Source organism: Lycorma delicatula, chromosome 9 (genome assembly GCF_047948215.1).
Source record: "Lycorma delicatula isolate Av1 chromosome 9, ASM4794821v1, whole genome shotgun sequence".
NCBI lineage: Eukaryota > Metazoa > Arthropoda > Insecta > Hemiptera > Fulgoridae > Lycorma > Lycorma delicatula.
This window is the reverse complement of record NC_134463.1, coordinates 16,080,620-16,101,872: the sequence shown is the minus strand read 5'-3', so window position 1 is coordinate 16,101,872 and position 21,253 is coordinate 16,080,620. Positions and strand designations below refer to the sequence as shown.

The 21,253-nt window shown below is 33.7% G+C and overlaps 1 protein-coding gene across 2 annotated transcripts in view; it reads right to left on the bottom strand.

The window, feature by feature from the left end:
- LOC142330533 (angiotensin-converting enzyme-like) overlaps window positions 1-21,253 on the bottom strand; it is an 80,249-nt gene that overhangs the window by 42,290 nt on the left and 16,706 nt on the right. The window lies entirely within an intron of this gene.

Genomic DNA, 21,253 nt, shown 5'->3' with positions numbered 1-21,253 from the left:
ACAACAAAATGTATCTTCATAAATGCAAAATTAAGGCATTTTGAACAGGTTGATTCGTCCAGAAGCACTGTAAACTGCAAAATGCTTCACGATAATTAACAAGATCCTTTTAAAATAATCAGAAGGAAAGAGATTTTTAAGAAAAATATTTTATTCTTTGAAGGAAGACACGTTTAATATATATAAACTCTGCCAACACAAAATGGTGTAACAGAAATAAAAAATAATAATAATATAAAAATAAAGGAATAATGCATGAGAGGAAATTGGCTTTCATAAGCCACATTTTATGATAATAGAATTTAAGCAAAAATTTTTCTTTCTTTTAAAAAAAAAACTAAAAGCGTACATCCGAATATTTCCGAATTCTCCGGATGAAAAATTATTTCCGATTTTTTAATCGGGAATTAATAAAATAACAAAAATTGTTTCGGAAATAAGGATTTTCTTTGAAGAAGAAAAAGGTCTAAAGAAAAAAAGACTAGTAACAAGAGAATTAGATAAAAAAGCCAATGCCTTTTCAAAAGTACTTAGTAGGAAAGGAAGAAGAAGGATGCTAAGAAAAGTGTAAAAGTGGCCATAATAGGCTGAAACGAAAAAATAAACTTTATTAATCACTAGAATTTTTATCTGTTTTTATAGAATAAAAAAATCCAGCTGTGGACAGACCATATTTAAAGAAAAACATAAATTTGAAAATATTAGAGTTGAAAAGAATGATTTTTTTTTTAATTTTTAATCAAACCAAACAAGAAGAAAGTTATCCCGTAGCAGTTGCTATGGGAAAAGGATGGTTATCCTTTTTAAAATTTCATTATCATGGAAATAATCAGGAAAGTGATTTAAAATGTTTGCAGAATTTTTCGGTCAAGTTACTGAGATCTGAAATTGCGCATTTCAAAAAATATGTAAAAACCGTGATTTCTTGCGCTTATCTAAAAATTTAAACGACAATTTTATTAATTTTTAGAGTTTTTAAAATAACTATGTAAAACAGAATAATGATCACAAAAAGGCGAAGGATTGATTAGAAACATTGCTACAAACATCAGTAAAAAATGTAAAAAAAGAAAGGCTGGAAAAGGCAAAACATTATTCATTTAAAAGGAATTGAAAATTGTGCGCGATAGCAGCACATACAATTATTCACTGGATGGATTATAACCATCTAACTTTAAATATGAATAAAACCGTTGTATTGTGCTTCTCAGATAGACGTAACGTTGCTGATCGCGCGGATAGAATCCTCATTAGTAATAACGATATTTCTGTTGCCCTCATGGCGAAATTTCTGAGTATTTTATTAGATGACAAGTTCTTGTGGGATGATGAAATTGACTTCGATTGCTCTTTTTCTTTCTTTTTTCCTGTTTAGCCTCCGGTAACTACCGTTTAGATAATTCTTCTAAATGAAGTGTTAGTCTTGTACATTCTCAAGTTCGACCATTCCTGAGATGTGTGGTTAATTGAAACCCAACCACCAAAGAACACCGGTATCCACGATCTAGTATTCAAATCCATGTAAAAATATCTGACTTTACTAGGACTTGAACGCTGTAACTCTCGTCTTCCAAATCAGCTGATTTGGGAAGACGCGTTAACCACTAGACCAACCCGGTGGGTTGACTTCGATTCCTCTGAAGCGCCTTAATAAAACACTAAGCTCATTATAAACAGGAAGGGAAGGAGGGAACCCAAAGATCAGTCTTCTGATTGTTAATTCTGCTTAACAAACATTAAAGGGATTACGTAAAAATCGAAACATACAGTGATGTACCTTAACTTGCAATCTACAATGAGACCAGTTTCACACTGCGAAGAATTGCCCATACCAAAGCCTCCAAAACACGTGACATTAGATGAAGAAAGCTCAGAGTCTGATGGAAGTAAGGAAGAAAAAGAAACAGATTCTCATCATACAATTTTTTTGGTTATTTTAAATCTCGTATGAGATTAAGATTTTTTGAGTCATTAAATGAGCCTCAGATGAACTGCTTTGAACAGAAGCAGATGAACACATGAACAAAGCAGTTCATCTGAGGCTCATTTAATGACTCAAAAAATCCTTATCTCATACGAGATTTAAAATATCCAAAAAAACAATCTGAATTGCTTGCTTTTCGGCTAAAAGGACGGAATCTTCTTCAAAAGAATACGAAGATACTTATCGTAATTGTCATTCTGAATTTAAAGACTATTTTTCTGATGAAAATGGCTTAGTGTTTTGTAATGACATTTCTTCTTTATGGAGACACTTTGTAATGAACATAACCCAAAAGAATGGCGCTTGTTAATTGATTCCTCTAAAGTTAATTTAAAAGCTGTGTTTCTGCATAATAGCAATATATTCCCATCAGTAACTGTGGCTCACTCTGCTAGTATGAAAGAAACATATGAAAACTTTAAATTTATATTGGAAAAACTTCAATATAAGTGTATGAATGAAATTTTTGTGGTAATTTGAAGGTTTGAAGGTAATTACACTTATTCTTTGTCTGCAGCTTAGTTACATAAAGTACAGTTGTTTTTTTGTGTGAATGGGATATTAGGGACAGAAAAAACATTTCATTAGAAAAGAATGGTCTAAACGTATCACTCATTTCTGAACAGAAAGATGTGACACATGACCCATTGTATAATCCTAAAAATGTGTATCTACCTCCGTTATATATCAAACTAGGGTTAATGAAGAATTTCTTCAGGGCCATGGACAATACTCCTGGTTTCATGCGCTTAAAACAGAAATTTCCTAAAATTAGTGATGCAAAAATTAAAGAAGGAATATTTGTAGGTCCACAAATACGATCACTAATGCATGATGAAAAGTTTGAAGAACTTTGAATCCACTGGAGAAAGCAGCTTGGCAAGCATTCAAAAATGTTACTACAGTTTTTTGGGAAATCGAAAGGCGGAAAATGACGGTGATATTTTCAACGATCCTATAAAGACCTGGGATGTAATATGTCCTTAAAAGTACACTTCCTGTACTTGCACCTGGATTTCTTCCCGGAAAATCGTGGCACAGTGAGCGATGAGCACGGGGAACACTTTCATCAGGAGATTTCAGCTATGGAAAAGAGGTATCAAGGCAAATGGAATCCTAATATGCTGGCCGATTATTATTGGACTATCAAGAGGGATGCTCCACAAGCGAAATATAACAGAAAATCATCATTTCTTACTTTCTAGGCGAGTCAATTGTTTGAAGATTGGATAGTTAAGAATGCAGAAAGAATTAAAATGTTTGAAGTTATAAATGTGCGTCTCTCGGAAACCTTGCGTGATGGAGAAAAACCGATATCAAATTTGAATTCAGAGAAAAAAATGCTATCAGAGTCATATTCTATCAGAGACAAAAAACAATTCATTTTGTTCCCCAGTGTTATACATAAAATGAAAGAGCAAGAGTTTTAGGTGTGCACAAGCTCTAAAGCCTATACATTGTGATTTGCGTGCTAGCTTTGCAAATGAAATGATGCACCGTGATGAAGAAGACTTTCTTTATCGTATCGTATTCAGTGACGAATCAACTTTCATGTTAATGGAAAAGTAAATACTCATAATATGCGTATGTGGAGATCAGAAATTCTCATGAAATATTGCGGTGTGAACGAGATTCCCCAAAACCAGTTTCTTTGTGCCGTATCCCGACGGCAAGTTTAAGGGCCGTTATTTTTCGCAGAAAAAAGAGTGTGTCTGGAATGAACTACCTTGATATTCTAAACTATGGCTTTTTACCAACTGCAATACGAACTACAGAACTTTATTTGGCGACAAGATAGTGCACCTCCTTGCTGGCGTAACACTTTGAACGAAATTCTCCCTGACCACTGGATCAGTCACCAGATGACAAAACTTGTTTGACGTGCCTCCACGTTCGCCCGATCTGACCACGTGTGTTTTTTTGTTTGGGGGTTTATAAAGGAGCCACCGGTTACCAGCTGATCTACCCGACTTGAGACATAGAATTGAAGCAGCTGTCGTATCAATTACTCTAGACTTGCTGATTAAAAGAGTGGAATGAACTCGCCTATCGACTGGATGTGTGCCGTGTGACGAATGTTGCTCACATTGAACACTTATAGGAACAACTGTTCGAGTTGCTCTTTCATTTCATGTATAATTTATAAGTGTAAGTAAAACTTGATAAATATTACTTAATCTAATATTATATTATTTAATAAATATCGGGGTTTTAAAGTTTTTACTTAAACCCCGATTAGTGTTATCTCTTGAAGCTACCTCAAAAAGTCAGAACGAATTTTTAAGTTACAAAAATCGGCTATCAGATTGTTAACTGGCTACCACAGGTATGAATCGTTTAGAATAATAATATTTAAAGGATTAGATAAACTCGAAATGGTTATACTCTGATGTGGTATTAATCTTTGTAATTTATCTTTGTTTCGGTTATTTACTGTAAATATTTTTGTACTGTGTTTTAGTGTTTTGTAAAATAAAATATCTTTTATTATTGTTATTTTTATGTTATCTTCAACAAACTGGTTCATATTTCTGCTGGTGAAAACTAATATAAATATTTGTGATGCTAAATGTATAAACAAAAATTCGTTATGATTATCCGCAACTCAATAATTATCATGTTTTATTACTTTGATTTTTAAAAAGCGATTAACTATTTAACAATTTATAAGATGGCAATATTTAAATAATAAAGAGGTAGATTAAATAAAAACGTAATAAAAATGTTATATTAAGTAATATAACATCCTCATCCTTTGTATTAAGTACTTACTTAATACAAAGGATGAGTTTTATCAGTTATTTCTGTGGATGCTTATGTGGGTAAATAATTGTATTTTTATTAATTATTTTTTATTTTTAAAATATTACTTCCTTGTTACCTACTTTTTTTATACTTTAAAGTGTAAAAGGAAATCATTTTTTACTTTGTGATTAAAAAAAAATAGTGACACAGCTTATCTTTAAAAAGATAAGCTGCTTCCTGTATACGTTAAATCGTCTAACATTTATGGCATTTGAAAAGGGCAGTTGCGGTGTTAAGGAAGTGGTAAAAGAAATTCGGTAAATAATATAACGTTATAATTTTATTGATCTACCATTAAAAGTAATTTATTGCAATTTAAATATAGAAATGTATTTGTAACACGATACGTAAAGAATTCTTTAGGCAGTCTCAAACTAATTTGTGAGAGCCTACTCGAGTTGGAAGGGTTAAAACATTATAATTTTAATGACAAATATTTGACATAAATCTACATTATAAATAATGAAATAAATATATAACCTTAATCTAAGAAATTATATGAGAAAAATAGTGTTTTGTCCAAAGTCACCGATCAATTTTAATCATTTGGCAATTATCTATAACTTTATTAGTAAACTATAATTTGCCGTTTTTAGATTTTATTATTATTCTACCATTGTTTTTTATAAAACAAATTTTCCTATTTCTTTTCTTTTCAGAGCTTGTTAAAAATTGATGAATCGTTTTCAAATAAAGAAACACTGATGGCTTTGTGGATAATGATCACCGATTGATTTTCAATTTTAACAGTAACGATGTAACGGATGGTACCACACATTTTTTTTCACTTTGACATTAGATAAATAGTCTACAGAAATAAAGTAATTTAGCCTAAAAATCTAAAATTTTATTTACTGATAAAGGCCTTTACGGCTAAATACATGTTTAATGAGATCTCCGACGATCTCAAGTAGATTAAAAAATCCTTGGGAAATTAGAAACAAAGAAAGAATGTTTAATGATCTGTGATTTAACTGAGAGTTAGTTAAAAATTAAAATAAATTTAAATATTGTGATCTCAAAAGGTTTAAAATAGGCCGCCGACTATTGAAAAATCATTATTTTCTTCTAATTTACTAGATTAAGATGGAAAGCGTTATTTTAATAATTGTATAAAATTATAATGTTTTGATATTTTAACTGAATAAAGTGATAAATTATTACTAACATAGATTGACAGGTGAGTTATGCATTTGACTTTTCCAGTTTGTTCAGGTCATTTCAACTTAGCGTAAAATAGCTTATAAGTATAATATTTTTGCATATACCAGGTACATAAGTGAACTGACTGAAAGTAATTAGATTCAATATAAATAATGAGCTTATATGTTGGTATCTGGATAAAGATTGAGAAAAATGTTCACAACATATTTGTTTTTAGCGTAGCAATGTGTGGAAAAAAGATATGGATTCTGATTAAAGAACAGACTAAAAGCGCTAGAAGTCTGGATACGTAAAAAAAAAAAAAAAAAAAAAAAAAAAAACAGTCTGGAGGTAAAAATAAAAACAGTGAGAAATGAAGTATTGAACAAGTTAAGAAACAGAAAAAAGTATTAAAAAAATAGATAGATAGAAGAAAATGTATACTAATGGAAAATCTAGAAAATATAATGGAAGAAGAAAGGAAAATATTTCAACTAATTGACGACATCAAGGTGGAAGGGAAGTGCAGGTAAAAATAGTAATTCAAGGAGCATTGACTGGCTTGGAGGTTGATTGCGTGTTAATACTTGCCAGACGACAGAACACGTCACCACCATCATCATCATTGTGTATAAATGACTACGAATCTTCAAGTAAAATTAAAAAAAGTCTCTGATAAAAAAAAATCCAAACAAAAGCTACAACAACATTTTTTTTTATTCAACTTATACAGATAAATATCAAAGGACCACCAGGTTGGTCTAGTGGTGAACGCGTCTTTCCAAATCAGCTGATTTGGAAGTCGAGAGTTCCAGCGTTCAAGTCCTAGTAAAGCCAGTTATTTTTACACGGATTTGAATACTAGATCGTGAATACCGGTGTTCTTTGGTGGTTGGGTTTCAATTAACCACACATTTCAGGACTGGTCGAACTGAGAATGTACAAGACTACACTTCATTTACACTCATACATATCATCCTCATTCATCCTCTGAAGAATTATCTAAACGGTAGTTACCGGAGGCTAGATTTAGTTCTATATTTAGCTATACGATCGTGGATTGTGACATTAATTCATGATTATTTTTATTATTATTATTATTATAGAGTTTATAAAAATAAGTAGTAATAATAATAATAAATGCATAGAAATAAAAAAAAAATGATTTTCATAGAAAAACTTTACTTTTCTAATTTATGGAAACTTATGAGAAAATTGATAACGATAATTTGCATTCCTTCCAACTAATCAGTGCTTGGATTCGACCAATATATAACAAACTGTTACCAGTATAGCCAGTCACAGAAGAGAGACAGAGAGAGAGTGAGCGAATGAGAGGGAAAATCTTTCGTGTTACTGCCACTCATATATAACTATTCCTGATGTGAGTACTGAAACAGGAACACCAATCTCCGAATTGTAAAGGCTTCCTCGTCTGAGATTAGTATCGATTTCAATCAAAGTAATAGTATTATAAATATCATGAAAATAATTGTAAAAAAAAGGACGTGATACCACGTAGCAAATTGATCTACTGCATATTTAAAAACACATTAGCTTATTTTTAAAACCTGATAAATATTTATGTTAATTTATTAATACCCCATCACTAGTTTAATAAAAATCTTAATAGAAAGCAAAGTTCCGTAAATATTTAAAAAAGAAAAAATAAACAAAAAGTTAATTAAATAAAATTATGTACCATAACGGAAATAACAGCTTCAAACAAACTAATTTCAATTACAATAGTTAATTCAGCGTACCACAGTTTTGTAAACAAGATACACAATATAAACAATATTAATAACTAAATCACTTGATATGATGTAGGCAGTTAATTAATTCTGAGACGAGATGTTCCTTATTGTCTTTCTAATAATACAAGGTCATCTTAGAAACAGCATCCGTTACTATGGGCACTGTTTTTCGATTTAAAAGTAGTTATTTATTGATTAAAATCAACGCTCAGCAAATTTAAAATTAATGATCGGTACAGTACTTGATACAATTATTATCTTAATACGGCTGTACAGATTGACAATATTATATAATTTACGGGGAATTATTTAAATATAAGCTCACGTATTTTACAGCTAACGCATAGTATTTTGTATTCTAACGCAAAAAAAAATGCTGTATAATGTTTGAAAATTATATGTTGTGATTGTAGCATACACTATTGACGTACAGTTCACAGAAAACTGTTATTATCATTCATTATGTTTAGTTTAATTATACCATAGATTTAATTTTTTCTTTAATAGATAAAATACCTATACAATATGTTACTACTTGTGTATTTTTTTATAAACAACAAGTTTTAATAAACAATCCGGCTGAAAAAATAAATAAAAAAATAAAATAAATAATACAGTTTGTATTTTGTTCTTTAAAATTAAAACAAAGGTACTTTTTTTACGTCTCTGATGGCTTAAACTTGCTTTCTGAAGTTAATTTTTCGTCCAAAGGAACGAACATTCGTTACTACGAACAGAACGAATGTAAAATGGTAACGTATAGTTGTGTACATAGCTACACACATTACATACGTACATACACACTGTATACGTATAGTGTACATACATTATTACTAAGAATTTCAAATTTTCAGAACATCTAATTCTTGTTCCTGGTACACACACACATAAAACAAATGTTGTTTTCTATGTTCATGAATCTATATATAAAACATGATATACCACCAGTCTGTTGAGACAAGAATATCTTTAAAAATAAAAAAAATTGCATTTAATAATTATGGTTCATTAATTTTGCGAGTGATATATCGATTCTATTAAAAAAAAAAACACGAGTTTCTTATTAGCTGAATATTTACTCGAACATATTGCATTGTATAATTTTTGACAGATTGAAAACAATTACAAGGGTAATTTTTAAAGAAAAATCCATTTGTATAAATTAAAACAAAAATGTTTAAAAGCTCTGAAACACAAACCGGTTAAGTTAGTTCCAAGCACTTAAATCCATTCATTAGTCGTTATTTAACAGTAATATTTCATAACGTTATGTTCATCATAACTAGAACTTAACTAGAATTCTATACAGAAGAATTGAGAGGAGAGTGGAGGAAGTGTTAGGAGAAGACCAATTTGGTTTCAGGAAAAGTATAGGGACAAGGGAAGCAATTTTAGGCCTCAGATTAATAGTAGAAGGAAGATTAAAGAAAAACAAACCAACATACTTGGCGTTTATAGACCTAGAAAAGGCATTCGATAACGTAGACTAGAATAAAATGTTCAGCATTTTAAAAAAATTAGGGTTCAAATACAGAGATAGAAGAACAATTGCTAACATGTACAGGAACCAAACAGCAACAGTAGCAATTGAAGAACATAAGAAAGAAGCCAAAATAAGAAAGGGAGTCCGACAAGGATGTTCTCTATCTCCGTTACTTTTTAATCTTTACATGGAACTAGCAGTTAATGATGTTAAAGAACAATTTAGATTCGGAGTAACAGTACAAGGTGAAAAGATAAAGATGCTACGATTTGCTGATGATATAGTAATTCTAGCCGAGAATAAAAAGGATTTAGAAGAAACAATGAACGGCATAGATGAAGTCCTACGCAAGAACTATCGCATGAAAATAAACAAGAACAAAACAAAAGTAATGAAATGTAGTAGAAATAACAAAGATGGACCACTGAATGTGAAAATAGGAGGAGAAAAGATTATGGAGGTAGAAGAATTTTGTTATTTGGGAAGTAGAATTACTAAAGATGGACGAAGCAGGAGCGATATAAAATGCCGAATAGCACAAGCTAAACGAGCCTTCAATAAGAAATATAAGTTGTTTACATCAAAAATTAATTTAAATGTCAGGAAAAGATTTTTGAAAGTGTATGTTTGGAGTGTCGCTTTATATGGAAGTGAAACTTGGACAATCGGAGTATCTGAGAAGAAAAGGTTAGAAGCTTTTGAAATGTGGTGCTATAGGAGAATATTAAAACTCAGATGGGTGGATAAAGTGACAAATGAAGAGGTATTGCGGCAAATAGATGAAGAAAGAAGCATTTGGAAAAATATAGTTAAAAGAAGAGACAGACTTATAGGCCACATACTAAGGCATCCTGGAATAGTCGCTTTAATATTGGAAGGACAGGTAGAAGGGAAAAATTGTGTAGGCAGGCCACGTTTGGAGTATATAAAACAAATTGTTGGGGATGTAGGATTTAGAGGGTATACTGAAATGAAACGACTAGCACTAGATAGGGAATCTTGGAGAGCTGCATCAAACCAGTCAAATGACTGAAGACAAAAAAAAAATTTACTAAAAATAAAAACAATGTGTATAAATATAAATTTGATTCTAATAATTTGAATAATTAATAAGTTTTTGTGGTAATAATTATTGTTAAATAGAAAGAGTATTATTTATTTCATTTTAATCAATGATGTAAAGTCCATAATATCAACATAGGGTCGATGATGTGTTTAAAAAAAAGATTCACCTTGTAGAAATTCATCGACAGCTATTTGAATTTACGGAGAAATGGGATGAATGAGGAAAAGATTCGGAAATGACATTTTATTCTTTGACTTAACTTAAAATATTCAGACGAGCACATTCAATAATGAAAGTTATGGCAATGGTTTTTTTGAGGACAGAAAGACATTCGTCAAATTTATTATTATTTTGAGGACAATCCATTATGTTAGAACGGTACTGGAAAATCTTTGCGACGCGCTACACAGAACAATCGACATGATATACTCTATAAGGAAATGTATCTGTTTCATGATCAACGTGCGTTCTCATTTGGGTAAACCATTAAAAAACAATTGTAAAAGTTTCAGTAAGGCTATCGGTTCATCTTCGTGGAATTCGGATTTGGCGCCGTCTGACTTTCGTCTTTTCCTGAAATTAAACTAATTTTTGATAGACACAAAGCCTGATAGATACACATTCAGGGCAATGTCGACGTCTATCAAACTCTCACCGTCTGGTTCAAGGAACAGGTGGCAGAATCCTTCAACGGAGGATCATCAAAATCCTCTCTCTTCCCATCTCATAAATTTTCAGATATAGGAGGAGATTATATTGAAGAATGTTTTAAAACAATTTCTTCCATTGTAAAAACTGATGAAATAATTTTGAGTTATAGTTTCTTGGTATCCGTTCATGTTAAGACAATTTTTACTTAAAAAATTTCTCTTGTACTTTTTTTCTTGCTATTTATTTGTAATAACCAGTAGGCTAATTCAAAAAGTTACTATTTTTTTTTTTTAATGATCGATTTGGAGCATGAACCTTTCTTTCTTTCTTTTTCCTGTTTAGCCTCCGGTAACTACCGTTTAGATAATTCTTCAGAGGATGATATGTATTAGTGTAAATGAAGTGTTATAGTCTTGTACATTCTCAGTTCGACCATTCCTGAGATGTGTGGTTAATTGAAACCCAACCACCAAAGAACACCGGTATTCACGATCTAGTATTCAAATCCGTGTAAAAATAACTGGCTTTACTAGGACTTGAACGCTCTAAACTCTCGACTTCCAAATCAGCTAATTTGGGAAGACGCGTTAACTACTAGACCAACCCGGTAGGTTTGGAGCATGAACCTATCTTTATGTAACTTATCAGAATTATCGATTTATTTACATTTTAAACATTACTTTTTGATTATTTTAAATAGTAAAGCTTCACGTAAATAATGTTTTGTTTTTACGATGTTTGGTGAAAACATAAAATTACCACATACTTTCCGGGAATTACATTCTAGAGCAAATTCTAATAATTTATCACAATACCAACTAAATACCATGATTTTTAAAATTCACACATTTCCCATAAGATTTGTAAATACATACTTTAAAAAGAAAACAATTAACATTAATGATTTTTAAAAACAGTGAATAAAAATTATGAGAAAGAAAAAGAACTTTTAAAAATTAACATTTTATTTTGAATAGCCTCTATTCTTCTGTTTTGAAATAAATATCAGCGTTTGTTTCTATATTTCTATATGATGCTACGTATTCTAATTTCTACTTAAAATACTGGACAGTAGTTTTGTAAAAAAACAATTTCTTTCACCTTTAATATGTCTTTTAAATGATTTTTTTAAGGATTACAGTGTTGTGTTTAAAAAAAATAGAACATTGAGCGGGTTGTGGGTTTTGATTTTAACGACGAGATAACATATTTAATTTATTAATCTAATAATTTTTCCTTACACAATTTATTTTTTTTAATTAGGTAATAACCGCATCGATTGTCTGTTTTCTTATGCAACTCTTATTTAAACACAATTAAAAGATTTAAGAATTGTTAAAAAAAAAATATTTAAAAAATGTTAAATTACATGTAGAATTTTGTTTTTAGTTGATTTGCTAATGTTATATTCAGGATGAAAACTGAATTATCTGCGAAATTTAAAAAAGAAAGAAAAAAGATCCTGCTTGTGGATGAAAATAAAAAATGTACTTGCAATTTTAAGTGAGAGCGTTGTGTTTTTAAGGGTTTAATTACCCTTTTATTTGTAATTATATCTACTTAACTTATTTTCAAAATCTTATTTTCTTAAATATATCGAAGGTGGACAAAGCAAGTTACATTTTGGAAATTTTCTATACGAGAAGGAAAAGGATTAGACAAAAAACCTTGCACAGAAAATTTGAAGGAAGTTACGTGAATAGATTGGTATAGATCTGCACTGGACAGGAAAGCATCGAATATTGGGGACAGGCCTATGTTCAGCAATGAACTCTGTTTTAAATGTGAAAATTAATATTTGGTAAAATGAAGAAATAATTTAAAAGTAGTTCAAACGTTACTTTTTATCTTTTATGCACTTAAAAATTTGTTTAATTTTGTTCATTAGTATTACTTATGTATATTTATAATGTCAAATTTAAATAAAAAGCTTGTTTATTTATTTTAATTTTATTTATAGTAAAAAATTTTTTTTTTTTTAAATTGTAAAATAAAATCGATAGTCAAGAATCTTCGATAGTCAAGAACAGAGTAATAAAGTTTACAAACCCCGAAGGTAGACCAGAATTGATAAAAAAAGGCAACATATCAATTAATAAACAATAATTATCCGGAAAATGTCATAAATAAAATATTTTAAAATACTATTTATAAATACTATAATAATATATCACCCAACCATCCTAATAATAAAAATAATAAGAGTGGGAGTGATGTTGCATTACCGTATGTCCCAAATCTGTCTGAAAAGATTAAAAAATTGCTACAAAAGGATTTCGCAATAGCCCATCAAAATTACAACATCTAAATAGTATGTTTTCTAAATTAAAATCGCCAATAGGAAAAAGATCAACAAGCCAACGTATCATACAACATTCCACGTAAAGATTGTTAAGCTGTGAACATTGGGTAAACATCTCAATACCTTAAAAAAAGGAAGCGCTAACAAAAAATACAATTGAACATAAACACTCATTTGCTTTCAACAGCACCAAGATATTAGACAAAGAGCAAAATACACATAAAGGACCACTACAGAAATTACATTCATCAAGAAATACACAAATGCTGTCAACAATAAAACGGACATAGCCGGATTAAGCAACATATATGTTAATTTTTAAGAAATCATATATTTATATTAGAAATTTAGTTTTAACCTTTTCCCATCACAATGATCCGAGGTTGATTAGCGCTCCGCGAAAATATGTTGGTATCTGATTGCCTGCCTTCATATTCTTATGCTACCCTCTTGTGAAAAAAATTTCAAAAAATTACAGTATATTAAAGAGATTTAACAGATTTTGACAAAAAAACCGTTACGATTGGATATTTTTTATGCCTGTAACAACAAAAAAATTGAAACTACAAAAATTACGATAATTGCAGAATTTCTTTCGCGCATTTCTACCGCGTTTTTTATTAGCGAAATATTTTTTTTTTGTTTTGTGTTTATTAAACATAGTTTTCTGATTTTAAAAATTATTTCTTTTAAAGCAAATCGGTTTGCTTTATCGGTGAAAATTGGGCAAAATATGATGAAAAACCCGTGTCATAAATCACAGATTAGTAACATACGTTAGTATAAGTGAAAGAGATTCAGAAAACTACGTTTTATAAAAATTCCCACCACTCAAAAGGCTATTCAGATCGACAAAAAACAATTTTTACTGTATACTATTATTCATTACGAATCGTTATGTGTTAAATGTTTACCAATATCATTTGTCAGAAAAGATATTTATAGACCTCAAGTAAAAGTGACGTATTTATGACCACAAATACCTTCTTTTTTTTTGTATGCCGTATATCATAATTTATTATGCCTTTCAATACATTGATATGTTGCTAGTAAGATCAGCTATTTTTGTAAATAATAAATAAATTCGTAACCCTCATAGCAATTATAATACACAAGTCACACACACAAAACAAGCACATTTCTGAGAAAAAAATGGTCATATTCTTTCTAGTCTAAATAAAACATTTTACATCGTATAAACATCGTTCAAATTGTACAGAGTGATTCAAAGAAACGGGAAATTTTAAAAATTAATGTTAATGAAAATTTTTTTAGAAAATTAATTTTATTTCATGTAATTGTACAAATGTTGTCATTTTAGGATACATACATTTTAGTTTATTTTTTAAAGATGACATTTTGCAGGTGACCTCTTCTACGTAAACACTTACGAAGTCTCTTCGTTAAATAGTTCATGGTTTGACGTAACATCTCAACTGGAGTAACCGCAATTGCTTCTCGGATCTTTGCCTTCAGTTCTTCTGTTGTACCAGGTCTACTGTGGAACACTTTGCTTTTAAGGTGACCTCACAAAAAGTAATCGCAAGCTGAGAGATCAGGCGATCTGGGAGGCCATCCAATGACACCATTTCGTGAAATGACACGTTGTCCAAACAATCGGCGTACAGCTGCCATCGATATTCGTGCAGTATATGACGTTGCTCCGTCTTGTTGAAACCAGGCTGTGTTAAGAATCGGTGGAAATCTCTTTTGTTGTTCCACAACAAAGGTTTCAAGCACGGCTACGTAACGAGCCGACGTCACTGTAATCGCAAGACCGTTGTCATCCTTAAAAAAATAAGGGCCTATAACACCGTAAGATGAAATAGCACACCACACGGTCACTTTCTGGCTGCAACGGACGCTGGTGTAGCTGTGTAGGATTTTCTTGTGCCCAGTATCTGAAATTTTGCTTGTTAACAAATCCACTAAGGTGGAAATGCGCTTCGTCTGACATCTACAGTTCGTGAACAAACTTTTCGTTATCATTTATCTTCTGAAGCATTACATGACAGAATCGTGCTCGCACAACTGCATCGTTCGGTTTCAGTTCCTGGACGATCTGCAACTTGTACGGATGGTATTGCAAGTCCTTCCCTAACATTCTTCGAACGCTTGAACTATGGAATTGTAAAGATGCTGAGAGACGACGGATTGACCGATGTGGACTTCGTGTGACAGCACCTTGTAAAGCTTGAACATTCATTGGTGTACGGACGGTTCACGGCCTGGAGGTTTCTTTTTCATTGCCGAACCGGTTTCCTCAAAATTAGATATCAATGTTTTAATCGCATGTGCTGATGGAACACGGTCGTGCCGTCCCAGATTAAAATGACGGCGAAATTCTCTACGCGCTCTCTCCACACTGTCATTGTTTTTGTAAAACGCTTTTGATAGCAAATGCACGTTGCGCACCACTCCAAGGATCCATGACAACTAAATGGCAGGTTAGATTAGAGAGGCTGGCGCCACTTTTCAAGTGGTACTAATCGCAACACAACTTTCAAAATTTCCCGTTTCTTTGAATCATTCTGTATAATAAAACTGATTCCTTTGTGAATACAAAACAAAATAACCGACTTAGATGCCATATAAAATGATTTTGTAACAGCGTTTTAAAACTGACGCCGTACATAGCCAGTTTAGTGGCTACATGATCTGAAAAGGAGGAACATAATGTTTAATTTTTGTAATTTTTGAGAAAAATATGTGCATTGTAAAGGTTTCAATACTCAGGAAATAGCAATCAAGTTGTACAAAGAGAAACATGTAATTATTATAATAAGGGTGGGGACAAAATATTATTATCTATGATGGGTAGATCAGTTAATTTCTTAGTACGCAAAACAAAATTGTATGATGTGTGTATGATTGTGTATTGTCATCCGAGGAAGCTTAGAGAATTCTAAGTGAAACGCAGTGAATTTAATTTATAAGTTGGCATAGCTGATTGGTTAACCCAAGAGATTAATAAAGATAATATTTTTAAGTAAAATATGTCTCATTATATTTAATTCTATCCAATCAAGAGAAAATAAACTTAAATAAATCACATTTAAGTTAATATTCATCATTATATATATATATATATATATATATATATATATATATATGGTACAGATAAATATATCTGTACCTATAAACGCCACTTATCTGTACCTATAAACGCCACTTATCCCGACTGACTGACTGATTCAGCAACGCCCAGCTAAAACTACTGAAGATAAATTAATGGAAATTTGTATACACGTTCTTCTTACTGTGTAAGTGCACAAGAAGAATGGACTTTTTGAAATTCCGAGTTTAAAGGGGTAAAATAGAGTATTAATGGAATTAATAATTTTTTAGTTTTTATTTTTTATTTTCTCGATAACAAATGAAAATGGGAACTTGATTTTTGGTGTGCGTAATTTTCATGTAAATATCTAAAAAAAAATTACTAGATTTTTCGAAATTTGATCTTGAAATGGGTAAAGAAAGGTAAAAATAATTTTGAACAATTATTGCAAATTTCCCTTTCCGACTACATTAAACATGATATTCACTAGACTAGGGCTTGAAAATACTCTTCAGATAAATATCTAAAAACCAATTCAGTTTTTTTTTTTTAGATTTCGATTTTTTATGGGGTGTGACAGTGAACAGCGCGGCGGCTCAACCAATATTGCCACTGTTACTGGTTCACCTGCGTCCGGTTACTTGATTAAAAAAACATCAAATAAACGTAATTAAAAAATTTTAAAAAAGAAACAAAATATGGTCACCTCCTAGTGGAATTTGTTGTGTACCGCTAAGAACCGGGCAAAATACATTTTTACCCGTACTTCTTACGAGTAACCAATTATAATTAATTCTTTTAAGATGGAAGATGAATATTTTGAAACCCACATTCTTAGATCGCTCAAATTTTCGGGTTCTGTACTGACCAAACTGTTGCTCTGATAAATTTACAATACACTGATATTTTTTTATAAATTGAAAAGGCTTTAATTTTAATCTCTCACGCATGAGTTTAATGGACACAACGGGGTCCAAGGGACAGAGCCCTTTGTCTGATCGGCTAAATATCTCTTAACCGCAACGGGAAACGCAAGTAACCATATAACGCGGGCGAAGCCGCGATGGGAATGCAAGTCTATATGTATTATACGTTCTGAACAGGAATAATTTTCTTTACCTATTTCTAATTCAATACCAATTATATTTAAAAATAAATTGTTGCAATTTTAATTATATATATATATATATATATATATATATATATATAGAATTATCGTCAAAAACGTTTTCTATATTCCACTTTTTTATTTGTATTCTGCCTAGAGGTGTAAAAACAACTTTCTCTACTATAACGATTTTTAATAAAGTAGAATCTGCATGTCGATTATTAGATATTAATTCACCCAACAGGCTAGAAAAAATTTATTACGATATTGATATGTTTTCCCCACTACTTTAGAAACTTAAAGAAAAAACTCGAGTTTCGATTTTGTTCTATTTCTATTAATGTATTTTAGTTTTTTAACTTTAACGAGTTGTAGAAGTCTGAACAAAGGAATATCTGGCGTTTTATAAGTTTGAAAAAATTATGTTTAGTTATACTTTGGGAAAGATTAAAAATTAGCCTTATAAGATATATAATTAAATACCTTAATTTTTGTTTAGTTTTACTACATCATTTATTATTTTTTTTTATTTTTATGTTTTACGTAGATCAATATAAATATGTGAAGAACTATAACATGATTGATATTAGTTTTCTTTTATTTTAGGGTAATGTACCGAGGTATTGTTACTGTTCTACTGACCCAAATCAATGAAAAAAATTAATGAATAAATAAAAAAAAATTATTATTAATTTGTATAAAAAATAGAAAAAATGTTACATTTCCCGGAAATTTTACGTAATATTAAAAAATTATAAAAACAAATAGAAATAAATAGAGATTAAAAAACGCTTCACCGAATGGAATTTATATTATTGAGCTAATGAAATATTTCGAAAATGATTTAAATTTCAGCAAATATTATATATATTTTTAGAATCATAATCATATTGAAACGAGAAACCATCAATCAATCCTGAAACTATTTCTCAAGAATAACAGGCACCTCATGTCAGACCTCCTAAGAGAGGTAATTTTTTCCTGTTGCTTTTTTCACTCAGCATTACATATAGTACATTTATCAATAGGCCAATTCTCAATAAGTCATTTCCCCCGCCCGGGACCCGCACAGCCAACTAAGCATAAACACAGCTCCAGGGGGTGTCATCACCTCAAGCTACCTCGTCCAGAACCGTAGTTCCCCCCAGGTAGCCGGAACTCGGTCCTTAAGTTCTGCGCCATGCCTCTAATGAGGGGATCCCCCACCAGGGCTCGGTCTTTACCCCACGCCTCAAATGAGGAACCCCCAAAGGGATTCCCCACCGGGACTACGGTTCTAATTTACCCTCCAATACGAAGTTCCAAGAAAATCCCAGGGAATCCCTGCCTAATCATCGGTAGTGGGATACCTAAGCGGCCCACCTCTTCTAGACGGGGCTGTCCCAACGCAGGTCTTCTCCAAGGCACAGGCGACAGGTCTCATTTGCCGGAGCTAGCCCTGTAGCCACGTCCTCCCAAAGAGCGACCCCGAACATTACACATCTCGATTCCCCTCCGAGGGGAGAAGATCCCACCTCGTAGCATGTCCGGTCGCTACACCACCCCCTCCGTTCCTAGCCAGTAGTGGCTTTAACGGAGGACATCTTCTCGCCCTCAAACTGATTGCGTACCACAGCTTTCAGTTCAGGCCCCGCAGAGATGCCACTGATGCAGATGCCCCGAGGGACATCTGCATCGGTAAAGTTCACCCCGAGATAGTTTTTGTGTTTATGCCTTCAGAAAGAAGACAAAGGACGCCTGCAGCTACCACGTCGCCCACAGGAACTAAGCTAGAAGCCTAACCGCGTAATGAAGACCCCGCGCCTAGCACTAACTATTAATGAGCCAACTTACTGAATGTCTCAGATCCGAGAAACTACCACTTCAACAAAACTTTCCCACTAAAAGTTTAAACACAGTGAAATTTGTCCTAGCTCCCTTAAAGAACCCCGCTTAATAGCTCAAATGAGTTCAAACTATCTGACTCCGCTTCGGTCTGCCCGGGAGAGGAGAACGAACGCCTACTCCCACACAGCTCCATCGCGGAGTGCCACGTGACATTCACCATCTTTCGTAACCGCCGTCGAAACGCCACTGCCTACCACCGAAGCGCCACACAGTCACGTCCCGTCCACAGTGTCGTATGCTCACAAAACGCCCTCGTCGGAGCGCGACCGAACCCCCCGGGACAAGGATAACCATGCCCGTTGGCAGCGGCCGCAACTCCGCCGACAGCTTTATTCCAACTCAAAATAACACCACTTAGATCTAACCGAGGCACGCTGCCTTAAGCGCCTACCTTCGGCCAGTCAACTGCCCAGGCGGTCCCTAGCCACCCAGGTTCCTATCACCTACTAAATCCCTTCGGCAGTCCTGCTCAGGGCGAGGAAGCCAGCAACAATTGTCCACTCTCTACGAGTCCTCCAGTTGACTCGTAGATCCAAAACAGAGTTTACTCTCTCGAGTTCCCTAGTAACTCTGGTACGCTCAGCTTCGTACCTGGGACGTATGTGTCGGACATGGTCCACGGTGTCATCGACCCTACAGTCCGGACAGAAGCCGGAATCGACCAGCCTAAACCTAGCCAATTTATCCCTAAGGCACCACGTCCGGAGAGGAACTGCGTCGTGTGCCGATTGGGGATACCCAGCTAACCGCCCCTAACTCTCTAACATTGGGAAATATACCATGCGTATAACGACCTGTTGAAGAATCGTTCCACCTATCTTGCCAAGAGTCAAAACCTTGGTCTTCGATCTCACACATACGCCCAGAAGTAAGAAGGCCTCCCTTCTTTGCAACATATTGATGCCTGCGATCATAGTTACTGCCTCTCGCGAGACAGTCCTGTAACCGCCGACAACGGCTAATAAAAGAAGACGCTGGGCTCTTAATAGAATTGGTACCTCAAACGATGAGCCCAGACGGGCGCAGCGTACAACATGATGGCCTCGCAGACACCTTTGTAAAGAATCCGCATTGTACGGAAATTCAACCCCATTCTTCGGCTCTACGGACGCCGAAGAAAGCATCAACTGCCTTCTTCGCCACATACTGCAGGTGCTCCTTGAAGAGAAGTCTCTCATCAAGGATAACACCCAGATACTTTTGAAGGGTGACATACCTAATTGGACGGCCGTCCATCACAACCCGCGGGTGGTGAGTCGCAGCTAGCCGGCCCTTCAAAAACATCATAGTGGTTTTCTCCGCACTGAAAACCATCTTATACTGAAGACTCCACAACCGCAATACCCTACATGTGTGTGCCGCTCTAAGCTCGATCTCAGCACGAGAACCGCCCTCGACCAGCAGCAGCCCATCGTCGGCGTAAGCCACGACGCGACAGCCACCGGGCAAACGCAGCCGCATGAGAGAATCGAACTCGATGGTCCAGACGAGTGGACCTAATACATTGCCCTGTGAATATCCTTTAGACAGGGTCTTTCAAAGTTGCGAACTGCCGTCACGAAGGACAACAGTTCTATCGCTGAAGTAACTCGAGAGAGTGCTAATTTCATTCCGCGTGCAACCACGCTTCTGCAATTGAAACAAGGCAGAGGGCCACCACAAGTTATTAAATGCCCCGGATATGTCCAAGATCCGAACATTACACAGGAAACACTTGGCCTCTGCCGGACAATTCGCTCGAAGATGTTCCGCTACCCCACAGTTGAAACAATGACCCCGTTTATCGGGACCGCTGCAGGACCCAGCCCCGTGCCCGACCCCCCAGTACCGATAGCAATGTTCCTCCGCGGACCTCCTCAGAACTGCATAAGGCACCCACCTAACGCGGATGCGGCCGTCCTTCAGCAGTTTGACGGCCAGCAGCGGAGGAACCGCCACCATCGCCACTTTTGTATTCCCAAACGAGGGCTGTAGGGAGAGGACATCAATCGTGACTGATTCCGCCGCCG